At 45.1% G+C, this 22,987-nt stretch overlaps 1 protein-coding gene and 1 non-coding gene across 20 annotated transcripts in view; both read right to left on the bottom strand.

The window, feature by feature from the left end:
- Positions 1-22,987, bottom strand: part of ZHX3 (zinc fingers and homeoboxes 3) — a 145,777-nt gene that overhangs the window by 102,544 nt on the left and 20,246 nt on the right. For 16 of the 19 annotated variants that reach the window (XR_003793052.1, XR_003793053.1, XR_003793041.1 and 13 more), the window contains exon 1: positions 22,497-22,635. The exons of 1 other annotated variant lie outside the window; for it this stretch is intronic. The gene's annotated coding sequence lies outside the window, so the exon portion shown is untranslated. Of the gene's footprint in view, positions 1-22,496; positions 22,636-22,922; positions 22,978-22,987 lie in introns of those variants that run through there. 2 more of the 19 variants (XR_003793043.1, XR_003793046.1) reach the window with 2 other exon arrangements.
- On the bottom strand, positions 3,453-3,559 carry LOC114895101. The gene has a single exon (XR_003793411.1). It is a non-coding gene; the product is annotated as a U6 spliceosomal RNA (small nuclear RNA).

Raw genomic sequence — 22,987 nt, 5'->3', positions numbered from 1 at the left:
TTACATGAGCACTTTTATCAAATGTCCAGATGACAAGAAACTTGAAAAGATACCAAATATGTTGGATAACGGCTAGTCAGGCTGGAATAAAGGGTCCAACCAAACATGCACAGAGAGGTACATACCACTTGGAAGCTGGCGAAATAGCATCACTCTTGTTTTCTTCATTTACTTAGTGAGGTAGGAGATGAACCTCTGAGTATTTGGGGTCAAGTATCTGTATCAGAGAGCATCTTCTGGGGGCTCTGATGGGCATAGCACAGCTATCGAAACACTGAAGGATTTTTTCTCATGAACAACTCTTTCCCAAAACTGGGCCTTTCTACTCAAAGTATGACCTGATAGACCTGCAGCATCAGCATCACCTGGCAACTTGTTAGAAAGACGGAATCTCAGGGTGCACCCAGACCTATTGAATCAGAATCTGCATTTTAACCAAACCCCCAGGTAATTTGTATGCACATCACAGTTTGAAAAAAGCATGGGATTAGGGGATTACTGTCAATGTGGAGGGAGGTTTCCAGAGCTCTTCCATGGGCCTCCCCTCTTCCTCACTTTTACTAATGACTCACATGAAGATACTGAAGAGCCTTCATCAAATCCCAAGTGACACTAATCTAGAAGGAAACACTCAATTGCACAAGCACCTCCTGGAGCAGGCCGGGCTTGATAGCAGATCACGTGAAAAGATGTAAGCAACCAGCAATTTACTAAAGAAAAAAAACGTAGTGCACACTTGGCTGTATTACTGCAAATCAGACCACTTCTGGAGAACAGGCTGCAGATCTGGCCACATATTCTAAGTGTGACTGAGAGCAAACCGTGGTCAAAGACCATGGTGAGAACCCGACTGGGAGGGAAAGGGATCCGGAGAGTGTTCCATGAGGAATGGCTGACCTAGAGGACATTAAACCCAAAGAGGAGGCGACTAAGTGGGGACATCATGGCTGTATTCACACATTTAAAGGACCGTCTCAAGACATTTCATTCTGCAAATGTGTTTTTGAGACTCTGCTATGTGCCAGGCACTATGCCAGGAGCTAAGGACAGAGCAAAAACCAGAACTGCTCTCTGATTTTCTAAAGCTTCCCGACTAGAGGAAGAAATTTGTCTGTTGTTCCAGAAAGCAGAACTGTGGCAGACGGAAGGCAAGTGGAAGGGCAAGGGCACCATACAAGGAAGCCCCTCTGGCCAGGGGGCTCCACCTTCATAAAGAGGGCACAGATGAAAGTGGCCTGGCCCCCCTGGGCTGAGCAGAATGGGTTAGGGAGGGGATGCATGCTTCCCGGGGAGTAGCCCAGGGGACTGCCGGGCCAATGCTATATTCCAGGGATGCAGGATAACCGGGGCCAATATCATTAATCAAATACAAAATTTGTTCAGAATTACACTATATTCAATTTAGCCAAGAACAAATTTTTTAAAACTTAATCACAACTTAGGGTTTCAGCTAAATTTTGTATGTAAATGTAAATGGTGTCTAATTTCTCTTTTAGCAGTTTTTTAAACCTAGGATTTAATAAAAATCCATATTAACATTTTAAGCAACAACTCTGCTTAATGACTCATTTTAACTGTAATCTTACTTCTCTCAGTGACCCTTTAGAACTACTCTATTTAATGTCCCTTGATATACCTTCAGAGTTGCTCATCCCACTGCTGAGAAATTATCCTAAAAAAATAACAATTCCTTTCCCTCTGCCACAAAGAACAAAAGAGGGAGGGGATGGGGAAACTAGATGCATAGAGATTCAAATGAACAACGTTTATAAAGAAAAATAGTAAATAAACCACTTAAATGTTCAATAAAACCGCCAATCTTTTTATGGCATGAAGCAGGGGAAATAAACAATATCTAACAAGTAGGAGAATGTTTAAGGTGAATTGAAAAACTGTTTTAAGTAATCATGAAGGTTATATAGCAACATGGAAATATACACCTAATGACAAGAAAACAACATAAACTTGCACAATTCTAGCCATGTAAAATCTATGCATGCATGTAATGAAAACTAGAAAAAAAAAAGAAAAATTTAAAGTTTATTTTCTAGGTTGTTAGAATTTCTCTTTTTTAAATTTAAAATTTCAATTTCATTGTTGACTGTTCAATAAATAATTTTACAATGAATGTATCAGGAATCAAAATAATTTTAACTTATAAGTGTAATAATTTGTGTATCAGCAAGAAATGAAATCACAAAGGTGACACACAGTTGGAGCTTAATGTTCAATTGGTTCTTTGTCTTTTATAAAGCTATTTTTCATAAACAACTAAAAGAAAATGAGATTCATGTTATGAACAGTGCTTAACATTCGTGGAAAGTAAAAAGGACTTTGTACAGCAGCTGCGCATGAACTTTGGGTAAAAGCAAAACTAAATTTCTGGATTCTATTTTGCTTTTCACCTTATTTGATCTCAGTTAACATCGTTCATGCCAAGTTGAATTTTTTTCCTCCTCTTTCCCCTTCTCTTCAAGTTCACAGATGTGAAGGAAAAAAAAAAAAAATACACAGCAGCTCTTTTACAGTTCCCCCCGGCTCTCCCAGCAATGCCATGAACGGTGGCTTTCTGGAATGGGCTCAGAGAAAGTCAGATGTGAGAGCTATCTGGCTACCATCTGTCACCACGGGGATCACCAGGACTGAACTGACTTAGGGACAAGAGATTTGGGTTCAAGTTTTCCACATCTATAACATATAAATACTTCTACTTACCCCACAAGGTGATTGGATCAGGAGAAAGGACCTAACACGTGGCTATGGTAAGAAATGCTTACCTTATCCTTTTTTCCCACCTTGTACTACACACACACACACACACACACACGCACGCACGCACACACACAAGTTCTGTCCATCGTGAAGTCACGTGGTCCTTCTGTCTAGTATCTTTCTATTGCTCTCCAGGTGCACTCTCCACCCTTCCCTACCTTGCTCCTGCCCCCGCAGACTGATCTCTATGGATCCCATCAACAAGCCTCTGTGCCCTGGACTTCTAATTGAGTTTGTCCAATGCTGAGTCCCAGAAAGAGGTCAGGGAAGGAAACAGGGGGGTGGGGGCACAGGGCGAGGAAAGGGTGAGGTTAGGAATTCGAATATTCTACTTCTGCCGGCTGTATCCCTCAACCAGAAGTCACTGCTCCTCTCAAGGTGACCTCTTCTAAACGACCATCTCTTCTGGCTTCTGATGGCCACTCCATCCACTTGTCTCACTGCAGCTAGGGGTGGTATTAGTTCCACCATTACCACAACTCTGGGTTCCTGCTCTGTCCCTTGAGATTTCCTCTACATCCTATCCACACCTCTTTTTTTCTTTTTTTTTCTTTTATTATTTTTTTTAACATCTTCATTGGAGTATAATTGCTTCACAATGGTATGTTAGTCTCTGCTTTATAACAAAGTGCATCAGTTATACATATACATATGCTCCCATCTCTCTTCCCTCTTGTGTCAAAAATATGGAACGCTTCATGAATTTGCGTGTCATCCTTGCGCAGGGGCCACGCTAATCTTCTCTGTATCGTTCCAATTTTAGTATATGTGCTGCCGAAGCGAGCACGTATCCACACCTCTTTAACTCTCCCATCATTTCCCTAAATTGAGAATACCAGCTTTTCCTGTTGGGACTCTGACTAATAAAGTCCTATCGACAGCATTCCATCTACAGCATTTACACCTTGAATCACAGGGAGAATGGGCAGTTCCAGAGTTCATCTCAGGCTGAGAGGCACACACAGGCAGGACCTGATGATTCTAAGATACCTGACTGGCAGGACTAGCCTGTGCTCCCCCACTAGGCCTGAAGTAGTCCTACAACTGAGCCCCTCGTCAGACCACAGGGGAATTAACATCAGTTCCTAAACCCTTGGGGCCCTGTGAACTGGGGGTGAGGTTCTGGGCAGACCTAGATTTTAATTCCTCAGTCCAGGCTCACTTAAAGAGTTCCAGTTTTCATAATTCAAAAACAGTCATGTACCACAATGTTCATTGCAGCTCGATTTACAATAGCCAGGACATGGAAGCAACCTAAGTGTCCATCGACAGATGAATGGATAAAGAAAATGTGGCACATATATACAATGGAATATTACTCAGCCATAAAAAGAAACATAATTGAGTTATTTGTAGTGAAGTGGATGGACCTAGAGACTGTCATACAGAGTGAAGTAAGTCAGAAAGAGAAAAACAAATACCGCATGCTAACATATATGGAATCTAAAAAAAAAAATGGTTCTGAAGAACCTAGGGGCAGGACAGGAATAAAGATGCAGACACAGAGAATGGACTTGGGGAGGGAGAAGGGTAAGCTGGGACGAAGTGAGAGAGTGGCACTGACATATATACACTACCAAATGTAAAACAGGTAGCTAGTGGGAAGCAGCCGCATAGCACAGGGAGATCAGCTCGGTGCTTTGTGACCACCTAGAGGGGTGGGATAGGGAGGGTGGGAGGGAGATGCAAGAGGGAGGAGATATGGGGGGAAAAAAGAAAAAGAAAAGTAAATAAAATAAAGAGTTTTATCCCAAGTTTAAAATGGTGTCCAACTCACCAATTTCTTAGGGACTGGGGGAGGGGAAAGAGCAGCTTCCCAAAGTCCCATCCTTCCAACTGTGCCACTGTCTCAAGTGTGGAGTTGGGAAACAGGGCACAAGAACTGACTCTCCAACACCAAATGGGCTATTTTAACCTCTGAAAGAGTGGGAAAAGAACGTGGAGTAAACAGCTCCCTGCTACCCTCATACATTTCTCTCCCTCCCAACTCCCAGGAAAGGAGGACACTAAGGCTCACAGAGGGTGAGTGTGGAAGACGGAGCCAAGACTGATCTGGGTATCAGATCCCTGTATTCAGTCCTGGCTGCTGGTCCAACCTTAACGACAATAACCATACTCTCCCCTTTGGTCTGTGCTAGCCAGCTGCCCAAAGGCAAATCAAAGGTTTAGTCCTAGCCCACCATGACAGCATTAGACTTTTACTGGTTTAAGATGGACTTTTCTTGGCCCTGGAGACACATAACTAAGGACCTCAGTTCTCCTATCAGCACCCACCATATGCAGAGCACTCTTCTAGGGGCCCTGGTGAGTTGCAAAGAACCACCCAATTCTTTCTTTTTAAAATTTACTTTTTAATTAAGAAGACCAGAGAGCTAAACGTGAGGCACAAGAGAAGGGCATGGTACACAGAGTTTTACCCAGCAGAAAGGTGTCAGAGAGGGAGGATAGTGGCATAGGAGGAGCTCAAGGTCTGGGTCACACTATGATATGTGAAACATGGGCAAGTCCCCACCTTTCTAAGACTCCATTTCTTCACCATTAAAATGAGGTCAGTAACAGTGTCTACTATTAATGATATCATTATTAACCAGGGTCGTTGTGAGTATGAAACTAAATGATATGTGTAACAATCCCTGGCACAGTGGCAGGCATGCTCTGAGGGCACAGTCAATGCCAGCCTTTATTATCAGACCCAACTGAACTTGCTTAAGCCTCCTCTGGCGAGAAATCAAATTCCATGCCTTACTGGTATTTTACCTGCACCCTAGGACTTAAAAGCCTTTGTTTTCTTTTAAGGGAAAGTATATTACAACAGTATCAAATGTAACAAAATGCTTTCCTGTTACGTAAGACCACTGAGATAAAAAATAGTCCGTTAAATAGACATTTTAGAACCTCCGCTCAGAGGCGGGTTCCACGAGGGCGGGTTTCAGCTGAGAGTAAGTTTAACAAGAGATGGAGCCACCAGAGAAAGCTAACAAAACCATGGGATGCTCTATTAGGACCACAATATGTAGAAAAAGGAAGGAGGTTATATCTGAAGAAACCAGGAATCCACAGTCTATAAAGAAGGGCTTGGGCAATAAAAGGGAAGATAGCTGTCTTCAAGTACTTAAAGGGTTGAACATGCTACATGTGGTGGAAGAGACTCACTAAGTAAATCCAAAGGGTCAAAGACTGTAGTTTCCTGTGAGGAAGAATGTTCTCAGGCTAACAGAGAGGTCCCCCATGTAAGAAGGGATCTCACTGGTGGGCACACTGGAAAACCCTGTGTCCTTTCCTATCTGAGCATCTGTAATCCTAATGTCTTGTTTGGACACCAGAAATAAACATAAGTGGGAATCAAAACAGTGGAGTTCGTGTGTGTGCAAGCATTTCTCATCCTGAGAACAGCAAACCCTCAAGAGAGTAATGTGGGGACTCAAACTTAGTCCCTTGTTACACATACTTAGGCATTCTTATTTGAGAGATGTCTAAATTTAAAAATAAATAACAGGGCTTCCCTGGTGGTGCAGTGGTTGAGAGTCCGCCTGCCGATGCAGGGGACACGGGTTCGTGCCCCGGTCCGGGAAGATCCCACATGCCACGGAGTGGCTGGGCCCGTGAGCCGTGGCTGGTGAGCCTGCGCGTCCGGAGGCTGGGCTCCGCAACAGGAGAGGCCACAACAGTGAGAGGCCCGCGTACCGCAAAAATAAATAAATAAAATAAATAAATAAATAAATAACAATCTTACAGTGTTCTTTTCTTAGAAAATAATCAGCCCAACACTACATCCAAAAAACACAAGTACAACCTGCAGCATTATTTTGAGTAACGAAGCTAAGAGTTCCACTTAGTCAAAGGCATCTCTGCTTTTTGCTCTGTTAGCCTCAGAAAACTAAACACGGGGGAAAAAATTTTTAAAGATTCTAAAAATCCAGCCACTGGGAAGAAAGTGATTCGACATTTTCTTTTCTTTGTTCTACCTGCCAAAAAAGATAAAGTGGGTTTGGAACTGAGAGAAACGACAAAAAGAAAGAAAGGGTAGAAAAAGGCATTTGAAAGAGAAGCATGAGAGTTTAGTGACATTAACCACCCAGAACCTTACTGAAATTCCAGATGTGTGATGTGCACACTTTGCTGTCTCTACCCACCTCTTCTTTTCACCCCTGGTTAGCAGGAGGGAAGGATATAAAGGCAGAAGCGCATCTTTCATTCAGCCCATTTGCTGCCTTTGAAGGCGATCACACTTGAGCCCAGGAGAACGTTAGTGCTCATCACCATAGAGGCAGCTGGAACGTCAAACCCAGAACTGTGGAATCTCAAAACGTGAGGCACCTGTGACAGGTTTCGGGGTGGGGGCAAGGGAGCAGAGAACCAAGTTACCAGGCAATGCCGGTCTTCGGAAGCTCTTCTGAAGCAATTCATATTCTTAAATTCTCAGCTTTTTTTCCTTTCAGAAGATGGAGACAATTACTAATTCTTTGGCACTAAATGAATTCCTTCTGTTCACAGAAGACATTATACCAGACTTCACAGCCCTCAGACCCAGTGAGAAATGAATGATCTACTAAAGGACATACAATCAGGTGTAGATACCTACATTATAAAGTGTGGCTTTCACCTGAACTGGAGAAAGCAATCTTTGTCCTAGATCACAGGGTATTTCGTTGTAATCCTATCCTTCCAGTACTGTTAGACTGGGGAGACTAATAAGTAAGCAGGGTGCTAAGTGCTACCATATCCACTTTATACTCCAGGAGAAGTGGAAATGGAGGAGAAGCGGCACCTAACCCAGCCTGAGGGGTCAGGGAAGGCTTCCTGAAGGTGGGGGGCACCTGACATGAAGATGAAAGGCAAGTAGGCATTGTCCTGATGAAAGCGGGGAGGGCTCTTTCTTTTCCAAGAGGCACAGAGGAAATCCAGGAGGACCAAGGTCAGTAGCCTGGGTAATGCTGTCATTTTAGAACTGGTCTAAGGACTTGGGGACCAAAAAGGGGCCAGAGAGACAGAGGGCTAAGGAGAATTTCAAGGCAGGAATGGCTCACAGTGTGACTGGATGCAGCTCAAGCCAGGAGAGGGTCAAAGGCCTGGACTTGGCTAATCATAAAGGGCCTAAAGTGCCCTATGCCCTAGACATTTCAGGGAAGTGGCAGTGACAGAGGCCAGAGCACAGAGGCTGGAGCTGAGGAGGTGAGGAAGTAGAGACGGTGGATAAAGCTACTCACAGGAAGCTTGGCTGAGAACAGGGAGGGAGCTAACAGGAAATACAGCATCAAATTTTCTTTGCCAGCCTGAACCTCTGCTCTGAGCTCCAGACTCACTTCCATCTTGAATTCCTTTTCCCTTACCCACCGCATCCAATATACCCCATGACCTCCCTTCTACCCATTCACCATACAACAGCCAGAGTAGTCTTTTTAAGCTATAAATCAGCCCATCTTGCCCCCACGCAAAGTGTACAACGGTTTCCTGCTGCCCTTAGAATAAAATCTCACCCCCCGGCCATGGCCTGTACATGTTTGTGCGACCTGGGCCCTGTTTCCCTCCCCAGCACCTTCTCCCGCACCCTCCCTCCTGCTCAGCATGGACCATGCTGGCCTCTGTTCAGTCCCCAAACCCTCTAAGCACTTTTCTGCCTTAGGATCTTTGCTCAGGCTGCTCCCTCTGCCTGGAATGCTCCTCTCTTGCCCTCCCTCCTCTAACCCAAGCAGCCAAAGGGTGAATCACCTATAAAGGAACAGCCACCACAGAGGTGCTCCCCTCCCCCACCCCAGGGGTTCCCCTCAAGCCTACTTCAGAGTCCAGGTTCTCCGGTTCTCCAGGTGGGATATTTCCTGGCTCTCACCGCCAGGGGCTCTGATGTCAAAAACCTCAAGTCCTAGCTCATTTCTCTGCTGCCTATTAATTGGGTGTCTCTTGTCAAGGCACCACCTCACAGGGTCTGCCTCCCCAGCTGTTAGGAAGCTCATCTCAGAAGGTGTGTAGACACCCGGGTTCTCGCCCACCTGTCTCCCCCCGCCCTGGGGGCCCTCTCTCCTACCTTAGTGGTGCCCCGCCTTCATGGGGAACAGTCCTGGGCCCCTCAGCCCTTCCCCCTTCCCCAGCTCTGTCTCTCAAGGCAGGAGGAGTGGCCTCTCCATTCTGTCCTAGGCTCCACAGGTCCTGCCTCACTCTTTTCAGCCCCCTCTACCCTTCTGTGCACACTAAAACCCACACACCCCAAATTCATCTCCATCCAGCAAATGCCTCCTCTCAACCATCTCTCCTTTGGCCTTAGTCACCTAGGCCTGATGCATCAAAGCCTCCCAATCATAGACATTCTCTTCCCCCACCTTGCTTCCTGGACATCGATACCCAGGGCAACCATGGAAACCATGGTTTGAAGACAGCAGAGCATCCACCAGTCTGGGCCCCCACCCCCACCCCCATGGCTGATTGGATTTGAAATGAGCATGAAAATGTTTTAAGCCACTGAGATTTCAGCAGGGTTTACCTGTTACAGGAGCTAGCATTTCTCTATATAATACAGGCTGAATTTAGATAGTTGAAGAGAAGGGGACAGGACTCTAGTGGTAAAGAAGAAAGGTTATACAGACGCCTGGCTCTAGGATTATTCGTGGCCTGATGACACCAGCTCCATTTATATACTCCTTATCCTCTTCAAAATACCTTATAATACGTTTTCTCATCTGACACAACCATCATCATCATCACTTATCATTGGTGTTGTTATAATTAACAGTTTACGAATGAAGAAGCGGACTGAGAGAAGTTGAGGGGTGTCCAAGGTCCCATCGCTAGTAAACGGAGGAGCCAAGATTGGACCACAGGACTCCTGACTCATCGTCCACTGGCAGCTCCCCCGCAGCATCCAGTCTCGCAAAGCCACACTCCGGTGCTACAAGAGACACTCTCGGCTAAAGTACACAAGGGTGCTGGAATCAAGCAAGGAAAGATAGGGAGTCTGGCAGAATTGGTTAAAGGCAGACTGGAGGACTTATAAACATCAGACTGCGGAGTATAGCTTTCGTCCAATAGACAATGGGGAACAATAATCAGCCTCCCCTTCCAAGTCTCACAGCGGTAATTCTATACCTTTACCTCTGTCTTCAAAGACCTTACTGCACCCTCTCCCCTCGGCTATCAGATGTTGCCAGAGGTCCACTTTACAAAGAAAATAGAAGCTTTTATGAGGGCAAAACTTCCAGCCGCCTAGCTTCTACAGACATACCTGTATCCCCAAACAGCCTTTCCCCTTTCCATACCAAGTGAAAGAGGCATCCCTCCTCTGGTAAAACTACTGACCCTGTGCACATCCCTCTATCCATGGAGGAAACCTTGATCAATCGTTTGTCCTTTCTCTCCCTTCTTCCTTTCTTCTAGCTCTGTTTCTTCAGCCTCTGAACATGCTAGAACCCCTCACATCCTAAAATCATCCCTTCCTCAGGAAGTTCACAGCCCCTTCTCCTCATACGTCATAACTGAGCTCCTTAAGAAGCAGCAGCAGCAAACATGCATCTCCACTTCATCACCCCAGGTCATCTATTCCACCCACTGTAATGAATTATGACACTGAAACAGTCACCTCTAATGATACCTCCTAAGAGCTAGGTTCAATGGACAGACAGCAACATTTCTCTCGACCTTTATATGGGACTTGACAGTGCTGCATTCTTGAAATTCTCCCTGGCCATGATTTCCATGATCCACTCTCTCCTGATCTTCCTCCTCTCTGTCTGCTCCTTCCTGGTTTCCTTTACTGGCTCCTCTTCCTCTGCCTCTCCCCTAAATGTTAGTGTTTCCTAGGATTCCATTTTGATACCTCACCTTACCTTACAAACTCTGTTCTCTCTTTCTGAAATCACCCACAAACACAGCTTCAACTGACAGCTATAGACTGGTGACTTCCAAATTTACATCCCTTCAGTCCAGACCACTCATGTGATCTCTCCACACCCTGGCTACATCTGCCTGCCGGTATCTCCCCATGGATTCCATGAGCGCCTCAAATTCAACACAGCTAAAACCAAACCACTAAGCATCTTGCTTACCACACTTGTTCCACCTCTTTCTGCATTGATAATGACAGCATTTGTTGAGTATCACATCAGTCTTGGTTCTCCAGGAAAACAGAACCAATAGGATATGTATATGTGTGTATGTATGTGTGTGTGTGTGTGTGTGTGTGTGTGTGTACACATGCAAATTAAGAGATTTATTTTAAGGAACTGGCTCACATTATTGTAGGGGCTTGCAAGTCTGAAATCGGAAGAGAAGACCAGCAGGCTGGAAATGCAGGCCAAAGTTGATGCGCAGTCTTGGACTTAAACAGGCACTCTGGAGTCAGGGTCCGGCCCTCTCACCTCTACATCCACAGCACTCTACACAATGCCTGACACATAGCAGAAGCTCCATAAATGTTGGCTAATGACCAACTGGGTATAAAACGAAATGCTTTTATTCATTTATTTATTTTTGGCTGCGTTGGGTCTTTATTGCCACGTGCGGGCTTTCTCTAGTTGCAGCGAGCGGGGGCTACTCTTCATTGCGGTGCGCAGGCTTCTCATTGCGGTGGCTTCTCTTTGTTGCGGAGCATGGGCTCTAGGCACGCGGGCTTCAGTAGTAGTGGCACGCAGGCTCAGTAGTTGTGGCACACGGGCTTAGTTGCTCCATGGCATGTGGGATCTTCCCGGACCAGGGCTCAAACCCATGTCCCCTGCATTGGCAGGTGGATTCTTAACCACTGCACCACCAGGAAAGTCCCGAAATGCTTTTAAATGCGAATGGGACAAAATGATGTAGAAGGCACTGAATTGTGATGAAGAAGTATCAGGAAACTTGAACAAGGGCTGGGCTGTAAATCAAGACACAGCCCTTCCGGGGCATTCACTTGCCAGAATTACCTGACCACTATCCCTACAACCAAATGGGGACTCTCACATTGAAAGTAGCACATCAGTTCCAACTTGAATGTCTCAACAACCCTGTGAAGTTGGTGTGGCCAAGAAAAGGCCACATTTTATGAGTAATCTGAGGCTCAGAAAAACTAAGGGTCATGTCTAGGTTGCTACAGAAAATATCTACAATGAAGGGTCTTAGTTACAGTTCTTAGTTCTTAGTTCTTCAGTGACAGGTATAAGGGGACCATAAAAACAACAGAAGGTCAGAACCAAAAAGGACCCACGCAGTTCAAAACTCTTTATCAAAATCTGCAAAAACCAGAAGTATCTTCTACTACTTACAAGGGATACTTTTTATTTTATTATGATTATTATTCAGATACATTTTTGTCTTACTGTACTATAATTCCATGGTATATATTAGATTATTAGCACTGTCACATATACGTTGTTGTAGTTCTATACTAAATATCTAGAAGTACATACTGCTTTCTGAAGTAACTCCCAGTATGTATTAAATCTGTAGTTCTTTAGGGAGGACTAAGTAGTCTGTACTAACTCCAGGCACCAAAAAATCCCTGGTTTTTAAATTTATTATTAATAAACATTAGAATTAGTGAAATATTAATAATATACAGTCCAAATATTATATTTGGTGATTTTCTGAAGCCATGGAGTAGTGGAAACTCTCCATTAGCTATTCCTACTGAACAAAGCTGATTACCCCCACCTATATTTGCATATATAGTAACTTGACCTTTTCAAAACTCTTATTTATGTACTGTCATTTAAGTATGATAAAACTCTTATAAACCTTTTTAAAAGGTGTTTCAGTCCAGTTGACAGAAAAGAGAGGCAAACGTCTAACGTCATGTAATTGATAAAAGGCAAAAGCAGGACTAGACACCAGGCCTTTCCACCTCCGCCTACCGTTACACTACAAAGCTATGGTGGTGGCTTCCTGGCCATGGAGCTGCCAGACTGTCAGTGATATGAGGCCAGAGGGAGACCACGTCTGACTTGCTCCCAACAGTGCCTAGCACAGTACCTGACACACAGTAGACACATAAAAAGTACATTACTGGTGAGCAACTGAATTCATTTTCTTAGAGTTGCTTTAGTCACCTGCATGGTAGATTGGGACATACAGCATTGCCAAATATCTTGGCTTTTAAAATGCGATTGGCATTATCAGGAATAAGCAAAAAGTACTATCTTTTCAAAACTGTATGTGTTGATTCCCAAAGGGATCAGAATTCTGAGCCAGGGCCCCATTTCAGCACAAAAGGTAGCAAGTTGTATGTTTTTCAGCTTCCTAGAAAATTAAGTGTTGGCTTAATGCAGCAAGTGGGAGATTGAAAATAGAGTCTTCTCGTGGGAATGAAAAAACTGCAAGGTCTCTGGCATAATATAACCATTTGCAAGGCTGGTACAATGGTCCAGCTGTCACTAACTTACCATGGCAAGAAATGGGCTTGCTAAAGGAGTGTGGATCACCCAGAAGGACACACATCAACACGACAGAATCTGTGGCACGAAGATGCAGGTCTGAGGCAGGACAAGCCCAGCAACAAGGAACACAGAGGCTTGGGGCAGGAAGAAAAATTCTGGGCATGGCTTCACAGCCTTCCTGTAAAACCCCACGTGCTCAGCCATGCTAGAGCAAGGGAGAGCGAGAAGAAGCTGGCCGCCTTCAGTTTATTATGGTGTTCAAGAGGCCTCCTAACCCGGCAGACTATTCCTTTCCTATGAAGTTCTCACCAGTATCACTTAGAGCTCCATCTTCCCCCAGTTCCTAAACCACACATCCAAACATATGCCTTCCATTGTCATTCTGATTGTCTAGTCACCACCACAGCACTGTATTTCCATTTCTTCAGGGATTTGAGATATCCACTGTGATTCCAAGATTACCTTTAAGGGCTTCCATAAAAGCACTTCTCCATCATACATTCCTTAATACTTCATATTTTACTTACAGAGACAAGTTATCCAAAATAATTAAGGCGTGAGGCATTCTGGATGAGTGAGTCATTTAGATAACTGAACGCTAATCCATTAAGCACCGAAATATTTCTATAGTCTTGCTAAAATAAATGATGCCTTAGTAAACAAAGAATATAAAAAATAGTTCAAAATTCTATCCAACTTTCAAGATCCAGTCTGATTACAAACATTCCCTGAAAGCATCCTCCAACCCCCTCTTGCCACCTCTACCCACCACCAGAAATAACCTCTCTTTTGCTGTGATCCCACATTTTGATTATACCTCCTTTGCAGCTCACTGCATGGTCTGCTTGAGGTTAGAGATTTAAATGCACCTTGTCTAACTTAAAAAAAAAAAAAAAGTTCCTGGAGACCAGAGACCTTCTTTTTTAATACCAAGGTGCCTAGTTCAAGGCAGGCCTACAAACACTTCACAAACTGAAATACTCTTAGTGATTCAGACGCTGTAAAGGGCACCATAACACAGCAGAGCCTTCAAGGGTTCCCGAGCTCTGGAGGGCAGGAAATTGTGACATTAGAGAATATGTTAGTATCATTAAAATCCTCTTTGGCCTCTGTCAGTATTTCTCAGCTTTAGAGAAAGTGTTTTTCTACAAGGTAAAAATACTCTAAATTCCTGTTTGTTTGGGGTTTTTTCCTAAAGGAATTAGTTAATCTCAACTTGCAAACAGAAAGCTCTGGTGGAGCTGGCATTGCTAAACCTCCACTGGTCTCAAGATGTGCATTCGAATGGCTGTCTGCAGTTCAGCAGGGAGATGAGACAGTGCATGGAAGGACGTGATAAGTGACAGGAATATAGCCAAGATGCTATGCCATGTTTGACATCCAGTTCACCAGTCTGAAAGCCAGACTCCTCAGTCTGGAAATAAGGAACAGAGCACACGATGGAGCAATTAAAGTTTCAGGCTCAAGGTCCAAAGCAACCACTTCTAGCAGGGTAACAACACTGTTTTCCCAAAGCTTTAGTGTTTGGGCATGACAAAACAGGTGGTAAGTATAGTTTAATATTCCAAACACTCAACTCAAACCCTCCTCACCAGCAACAAGGGATTCTAAGTGGTCAGCCCAGGATGGTGAACTCCAAGTTCCCTCCCCAGCAGCTATTCTCTTGCAGGATTCCTTTTCCTTGTCATGGAAACAAACAGAATTTTCTTCATAAAAATAGGGAGAATGGGGTGGTAGGGTTGCTGGTATCATGATATTAAGTATCTAGGCATGTTCGCAGCCCCTCAGGGATAATAACTGCTCTTGTCTTTGCCTTGTCATTGAGTAAAGGGTTTTTTAATCCAGTATCTTCAGAGACAGAACTGCGTCACATAAGTTAATTGTACTGATAACTGAAGCACTAAAACATGCAAGATTAGAACAGAAAGCTTTCTAAATTCAATCGCATTACTTCCTTCTCAACCTTTCTGAACTAACCAAACCATAATTTGACCTATTCCTGCTGAACAGGACAGCAATTATGATTAATTAATGTATTCGGAGACCACAGAGGCAAACAAGACTGTTTCCTCTATGAACGTCCCCAAACTGCTGTACTTTGAATTATTTTGTGGAGAGTTTTTGTCTCTGTCATCACCAGCTGTCTCTTCCTGTTTTCGTCAGGGGGTTTGCCTCTAATGGAGGGTCTCTTAATTCAGTGCATCTGGTATCAGCTAGACCTGGAAAGGCAAGCTATTAAGAGTCACCGGCTAAGGCTCTCTCTCACCAGCCTCACTTCAGACCCCGGCAGTCGGCCTCCAGACCCCGTGTTCTTACCCACTACAGGCACATTTCCCAAACTTGCCTAATTATAAAGGACTACCAGGTGTGTGTGTGGAGGGCGGAGTGTTAAAATGCACATTCTCAGACTCCTGTCCTAGAAATTCTAATTCAGTGGGCCTGGGGTGGAGCCCTGGAATCTGTGTTTTTAACACAGACCCTCAGATGATTTCCATGACCAGGTTTAGAAACACAAATCTATATGCCATCCATGCTGCCCACCTAGAATTGGGATTCCTTCAGAAGCATAATGAACCTGGGCCAAGACCAACTTCTTCCAAAGAGACCTTGCAACCAACAAAGCTTCCAGGTCACTGCTCTGCCAATGCCCTGATCCTCTGCGGCTCCTGCAGGCTGGTCATCACACCTCTTCTCATTGCCAGTATGTCATTCACCGAAGATTTGGCACGCCTTCCTTCTCTCCACCCCAAATGTCCCGCCACCCTTTTGATGGCTTGGATAACCACATGGATGACCCAAACAACACTCCAGCCTCAGTTACTTGACCTTCTTCACTGAGTTCGCTTCACTTCAGCCACTTATGTCTGTGGCAAAACCCAGGTGCCTGTCATGTCCAGTAATTAATTGCTCCAACTCTGAAATCTTCCACTCACATGTCGCTCTCTAACCACATCCTCCTATTACTCCATCGCTCCAATACATCCACTGCTTGATTTCATCCACACCTCTGGTCCTTTTCTCATCCACGTGCAGCAGAGACCCCCTTACTGCTCGTGTTAATCACTCCCTGCTCAACACCCTCAGTTCCTCTGCTCCACTGTCCTTCCGTTGCTCACCGCCAGCAAAACTCAACCCTGGCTCAGTCCGGCTATATGTCTTCTTTGCTCCTAAACCCAGGCAGCTGAATGCTCCTGGCGCCCTGATCAATCCACGGTCTCCTACCTCAGCGGAGCCCTGCATACTGCCGAGAGGTCATGGACGTTGCCCCAAGTTCACTCTTCCTCTTCCTGACCTCAGCTGTATGTCAAATCTCCTTGTTTTTCCTCTGACCTCTTCCCTCTTACTCTTAGAGGACAACCTCACCCTCTATTTCACAAAGATGATGGAAGTCATCAGACTGGCACTTGCTCTTAAGCCATCCCACCAGAAAATGCAACTGTGCCCAGATATTCCATCATAAGGGCTGCCAAGCCCATCCATGCCTGTGCTGGGCCTACTGTTTGCTTGGATATTTGAAGTAAACTCCCTGCTGATAATCATAACTTAAGTAAGCTGTAACGGTGGTGAATGGGGAAAAAAAATAGCCAGTCTCTCAAAGGATCCCTCTACCCTGAGAATCTTTTTAAGATTGGGAGGAGTTTAAAAAGAAAAAGAAGAAAACAAAACTATCTTACCTACAAGCATTGAACAAGTTTAAATACAAACATAAAGTTGCATACATCAATAGAATGATTATAAATCCCAAGCCAAATAGTTAATTCCCTGATAATTTTTATAAACTCAAAACCAGAGTCACTGAAACACTACTGTTAGTTATGGTTTCTGTCTTCCACTCTTAACCAAACTCTAGTTTGTTGATGGGGCTAAAAGTCTTTTCCTAACTTTTTTTTTCCTCCTTATAATATTAATATTGATAGCTAGCATTGACTGTTTTTTGCGTATAATTATGCTACTCACAATGACCCTGTGAGATAAGAACTATTATTTTTCTCCATTTCCAGCTGAAAAAAACAGACTTAGACATGTTACGGAATCTGCCCAAGAGCTTGCAGCTAGAAAGTGGCAAAGGTAAAAGTAAAACACAGAGCCCAAACACAAACTCATCTCTGTTCTTTGGCACAGTGGTTATCAACAGAAACTTCCCAGGAAATGCACCACCCTAACCCAAGCATTTTTTTTTTTATACTCCAATATATGCTCAGAAACACAAACATGAGGAACCACCCAATATTAATATCACCGCATATTCCACATTCATTCACTCATTCCTACATTCATATCAGAAGGCAGCAGTGAATCAAAGGGAAGCAATGAATTCTACAGTCAGATCATACAGATCCAAATTCTAGCTCCACCACTTTCTTAGCTGCCATATTTTAAAAATTACTTCTCTAAGCTCAATTTTCTCAAAACAAAAAAACCTCCCAAATGATAATATAATGATGGTAATATAATAATATAATGATGGTAATATAATAATATAATGATAATATAATAACCATCACCACCTTAGTAGGTTCTCCCAGAGATTTAGAGATAATGCACGAACACACTTAGCCACGGACCTGGCACATAGTCTCAAGAAAGGTTAGCTGTTATAATAATTCTTATCATCCAGAAGGTACTGGGGACCTGCAGCTGGTGGAGTCTAGGCAGAGCACAGTGCCCAGACTGGACCATAAACAGGCCAAGGCTGTCCCTGCCCTCTTGGTCTTGCAGTCTACTGGAGTAGACAATAAAGAAGGAAACAAATATATGAATGAAATACTTGGAATTTTAGTGAAGTGCTAGCAGGAAATGCACACGTACTGCGAGGGGGACAATGGGGAGGAAGCTACTGTAAAGGGGTGATCAGGGAAGAGGCTCCTCTGAGGAGGGACATTTTTGCTGAGCCCAGATGTTGGAGAAGGACCTTCCACAAGAAGAGTCGGGGGGACAGTGTCAGGCAGAGGGAAGGGCTGTACAGAAGAGGAGAAGAACTTGGCATTGAGAGGAACCGATGATGCTCCCACCTGACAGAGGCACAGCGAGTGAGAAGCGGAGCAGAGAGGAGACAGAGGCCGGCACCTGAGTAAGTGTGCACGTGGGTCTGAGGGCGGTGGGGAGCCTCGAAGCGGGCAGGGGATGAGCAGGGTGACAAGGACTGGTAGGCTCACTGGCTGCTGGCAGGAGAACGGGTTAGCGAAGGCAGGAGTGGATGCTGGGAGACCAGGTGACAGGCAGGAACAGTCATCCAGCTGAGAGAAGACGGTGGCTGGATTAGGAGGACGGAGGGAAGGGAGGATCTGAAGTACCTGGAAGCTAGGCCGACAGGCCACGCTGACAGACTGGAGGTAGGGTGAGGAATCGGGAAAAATCCAGGTCAACTTTCAGGTCTCTGGCGAAACGATGAATGGACAGTAATGACATTGAGACAGGGAAGGCTCAGGGCAGGGGAAAGCTGGATGAGAGAGGGGAGAGGGGTCAAGAATGAGGAATACAAATTTGGAAGTTTAAGGGGGAGATTGAGCAATCGATTTTGGACACGTGAAGTTTGAGATCACTGTGAGGCTGCCAGGAGAGAGAGAAGGGGGGCGGTAGGTAAAAATGTAAGTCTAGGGCTTCCCTGGTGGCGCAGTGGTTGAGAGTCCGCCTGCCAATGCAGGGGACACGGGTTCGTGCCCCGGTCCGGGAAGATCCCACGTGCCGCGGAGCTGCTGGGCGCGTGGGCCATGGCCGCTGAGCCTGTGCTCCGCAACGGGAGAGGCCACAACAGTGAGAGGCCCGCGTACCGCAAAACAACAACAACAAAAAAAATGTAAGTCTAGAACCAAAGAAGGGTCCAGGCGGGAGGTGTTACTGAGGTAGTCATCTGCATCCAGAGGGTAATCAAGCCCTGGGAATGGATGAGATCACTTAGGAAGAGACTATGATGAGAGAAGGGAGGGAGCCAAGCGAGAAAAGAGAAGAAGTAATACCAAATCAGATCGGTAATCTAAAACGAAATGTGGTAATGTAGCCCATACAAAACCACACAGAACTGCCCCGACTATGTGCTTGATAAATGCCCGTGGAACAAAGAAAAATTAATTAACACACTCCCTTTAGGCCTTAAAAGAATAAAATTTTTCATTTAGGATTTTTTTTCCCAAGTTCTCATATGTTTGAGGCATAAGAAAAAAGATTTTGAAGGTTTGGATTGTGTTCAAAGGAATTCTTTTCCTTTAGAGCAAAAAGCAAGGATTCTTTTCAAAAACTCACTGAAATTAAAGATTGCCTACTTGAAATATAAGCTTTTAGAAAGCTTACACTCACACTATATTCTCTCTGTAAAAATTCTACCCCAATATACAATTTTTCCCTTCCTTATAATGAAAATGCAATTATATGTTCTACTACAGATGTCATTTCATCCTGAAAGATGAAGCTGGTACTTTCAAATAGTTCAAGAGTCACGTGGGAGTTGTAAAATGCTCAAGAGATCAAGGATTTATTTTAAAATGTTTAAAAAAAAAAAAAAAAACTTAAGTTACCTGCTAGGCCATCCAAAAACTGATAACCAGGGAATTGAAAAGGATAAAACTGCCAGGAAAATAAGTAAATATAACAGCTACTCCTCAAATGAAAATGCATTAAAGCTGTAATTATATCTCTGGGTATCTGTTGACACAGAAAACTCACTATCCTCTTGAGGCTAATACTATCACTACGAACTACCACACTGAAATCATAGCAGTAAACACAACTGAGATACGTTTCAAAGTTTTCCAATGTAACACAAGGTATAATGCATAAGAAGGAGAGCCAGTAACATTTGCCAAAACTGTTCCTTCCCTCAACTGTTCAAGTTAAATCAAGATTGTAATTCTTTTTAAGATCATAAGCCTCACTTTGTAAAACTCTTCTCCTCAGATATGTAAAGGAGAGGACTATCCTGACTTTTAAAGGATTGTTATCCCACTTCATGATATAGCAATCTAAAAGCCTAGGAGGAAAAAAATAAATGGTTCTGATGAACCTACAGGCAGGACAGGAATAAAGACGCAGACATAAAGAATGGATCTGAGAACACGGGGAGGGGGCAGGGTAAGCTGGGACGAAGTGAGAGAGTAGCATGGACATATACACACTACCAAATGTAAAATAGATAGCTAGTGGGAAGCAGCCACATAGCACAGGGAGATCAGCTCAGTGCTGTGTGACCACCTAGAGGGGTGGGATAGGGAGGGTGGGAGGGAGAGGCAAGAGGGAGGGGATATGGGGATACATGTATATGTATAGCTGATTCACTTTGTTATACAGCAGAAACTAACACACCATTGTAAAGCAATTATACTCCAATAAAGATGTTAAAAAATAAATAAATAAAATAAAAGCCTAGGAGGCTACCAGGAAGGTTACATGCATGGATGGGTAATAAGCATTCATTCATTCAACAAATATTGATTAAGCACCAAAATGGGTCAGGTCCTCTCTGGGCCCTGAAGATACACCAGTGAAAAAAGCCTCACACTTCCAGATTAATCGAGGGAAAGAGACAATAAACCAACAAATAAATAGGTATTTGCCAAGTGTGGTAAGTGCCATGAAGAAAAGTAAGGTTGGTTAAGGAGGACAGGGGAATGGGGGTGTATCCTCCACAGAGTGGTCAGGGAAAGGCCTTAAAAGGTTACACTGGAGCAGAGCCTGAGGGAAGAAGAATCATGGTGTCCAGGGAACAGAGTTCCAAGCCGACGCAATAGCAAATGCAAAGGCAAGGAGGCTGGCGCATGCTTGAAGTTTTTAAGGAATAGCAAAAAGATCTGTCTGGCAAGGCTGGAAGTGAGGACACAGAGGTAGCCTTGTAGGCCAAAGCAAGGACTTCAGATTTTACTTTAAGATGTGAAGCTGTCGGAGCTCTCTAAGCAAAGGACCTAATCTTTTTAAAAGGCTCAAAAAAGGAACAAGTTCTTATTAAAACAAGACATACCTCTCACAATCTATTTATAAGTGTAAAAAAGCAGACAAGGAAACAATCTTATGGTAAAGCAGCATTTCTGTAAGAAAAAAAAATACTTACATATGGGAACAAAAGACTAATGGGATAAATACCAAACTATGGTTTACTATGGTTTGTGGGATGGTGGGTTTTTTCTTATGCTTTTCTTAGGTGTTTTTTTTCCCTAGTTTTCTGCCTTAAACATGAGTTATTTTTGTAATTTTTGATGTTATCTTAGAAAAAAAAAAACCCACTCCCACATGAGACTGCCCTAGTCTGAAATCTTAGTTAAATATGACAAAAAAAAAAAAATGGGGACCATTTTCTCCCCAAATTACCCTGCTTCCCATGCAATGTCTTCCTGTTAGGAAGCACTGTACAAATCAAGCGCCACGCAATGTATCAAGGTCACAAAACCAACTTGGTTAATATGTTTATCATTACATAGCAGCTCTGTCCTCTACAGCAACTTTGATACCATCTTTCCAAGGCAGCAACAGAAGGGCCCTTTTCATTAATTTCCTAACACTCTTAGCTACTACTATGCCGCTTCTGGATTTTTCCACTGTATGTCTCTTAGAAACAAATTAAGCCCGAATAAGTTGTTCCAGCTAATGAAGTGCGCTTTTGGCTCTTTCCCCGTGGTTGAGAATTATCCGGCAAAATACCAATTGTTTTAGGACGCATTTTCTCTTAGTTTTGAAATATGCAATACGAAGTTACTGCAAATAAAGAACATTAAGGTAACAGGATACAAGAGCATGTATAAATGGAAACTACTGTAATCCTTCTTAAAATTGAGGATGTGTGGAGGTCTCATGAATAAACATACTATACGTCCACATGACACAGATAAAGACGGAAAGGAGTGTGCCCTCCCTCCTCCTCTACACCCCCCTCCCCCCGCCCCACCACATAACATTTTCTCGCAGGGCAAAAGCCCAGGGCAATCACTGCTCAGAAATGCAAACCACGCAACTCAAAATGACTCAAGCTCTGAAAACACTTTCCACCTAAACTCCTCATCCCACCCACTCCTCAATCACTTCCGACAGGCTTCTCTGAATGGAAATCCCAAACTGGGAAGGTTTAAGCAAGCCCCCAAACTCTGCTCACATGCCACCTGCGGCATCCGGGGAGCCAGAGCCCAGCTTCGCTGCCTTCTCGAGGGCAAACACCGGTCCCAGGATGGAGAAGTCTACTGCACCCAGAGTGGCTCGAGTCCCGGCTCAGCTGCCTCCCTGGCCGAGCGGACCAGAGCCTGGGGCTGCCCCCATCCCCGCAGGACGCAGCCGGCCCGAGGGACTTGGAGCAAGCGGCTCTCGGCCGCCCGGCATCTCCGCCCCACGTTGGTCAGGCCGCCCCCCGCGCTCCCCTCCCGGCGCTCGGGCGCACACGCGGTGCTCACAGTCGGCGCACACGGGGACACGCACCCTCACATGGTCCGGCGGGCATCTGCGGACACCCCCACTGCCCCGCCACAACCCCCTCGTTGCAGCCGTGTGGCCCGCGGGGGCTACTCGGACCCCCGGGAGCGGCGGCGGCGGCACCCTCACGCCTCCAGGGTGCCCGAGCCAGCAGCGAGGTCGGGGGGGGCGGTGTTGCTGACAGATGGGGCGGAGGGAGGGGCTTCGGGGGGAAGGGGCGGAGCGTCCCAGCCAGGGGGTGCTGGCGGCTGACAGAAAGACCCGGGGCAGCCGGCGGGAGGGGGTGGCGGACACTGCGGGCAGGGCCGGGGGCCAGGTGTGGTGGGAGGAGCTCGCGCAGACACAGGGGGCTGACAGGAGGAGACACACAAACACACGGGGACTGACAGTCGCGGGGGCACACGGGGCCGGCGGGCCGCGGCGAGCGCTCACCTGGCAGCGGCAGCGGCGGGGGCGCCCGCGGCCGGGCTGCTCTCCCCGCGCTCCGGGCCTCCCTC

Source organism: Monodon monoceros, unplaced genomic scaffold, assembly GCF_005190385.1.
Source record: "Monodon monoceros isolate NGI ecotype Baffin Bay Population unplaced genomic scaffold, NGI_Narwhal_1 Super_Scaffold_13, whole genome shotgun sequence".
Classification (NCBI taxonomy): domain Eukaryota; kingdom Metazoa; phylum Chordata; class Mammalia; order Artiodactyla; family Monodontidae; genus Monodon; species Monodon monoceros.
This window is presented reverse-complemented; position numbering and strand designations above follow the sequence as displayed.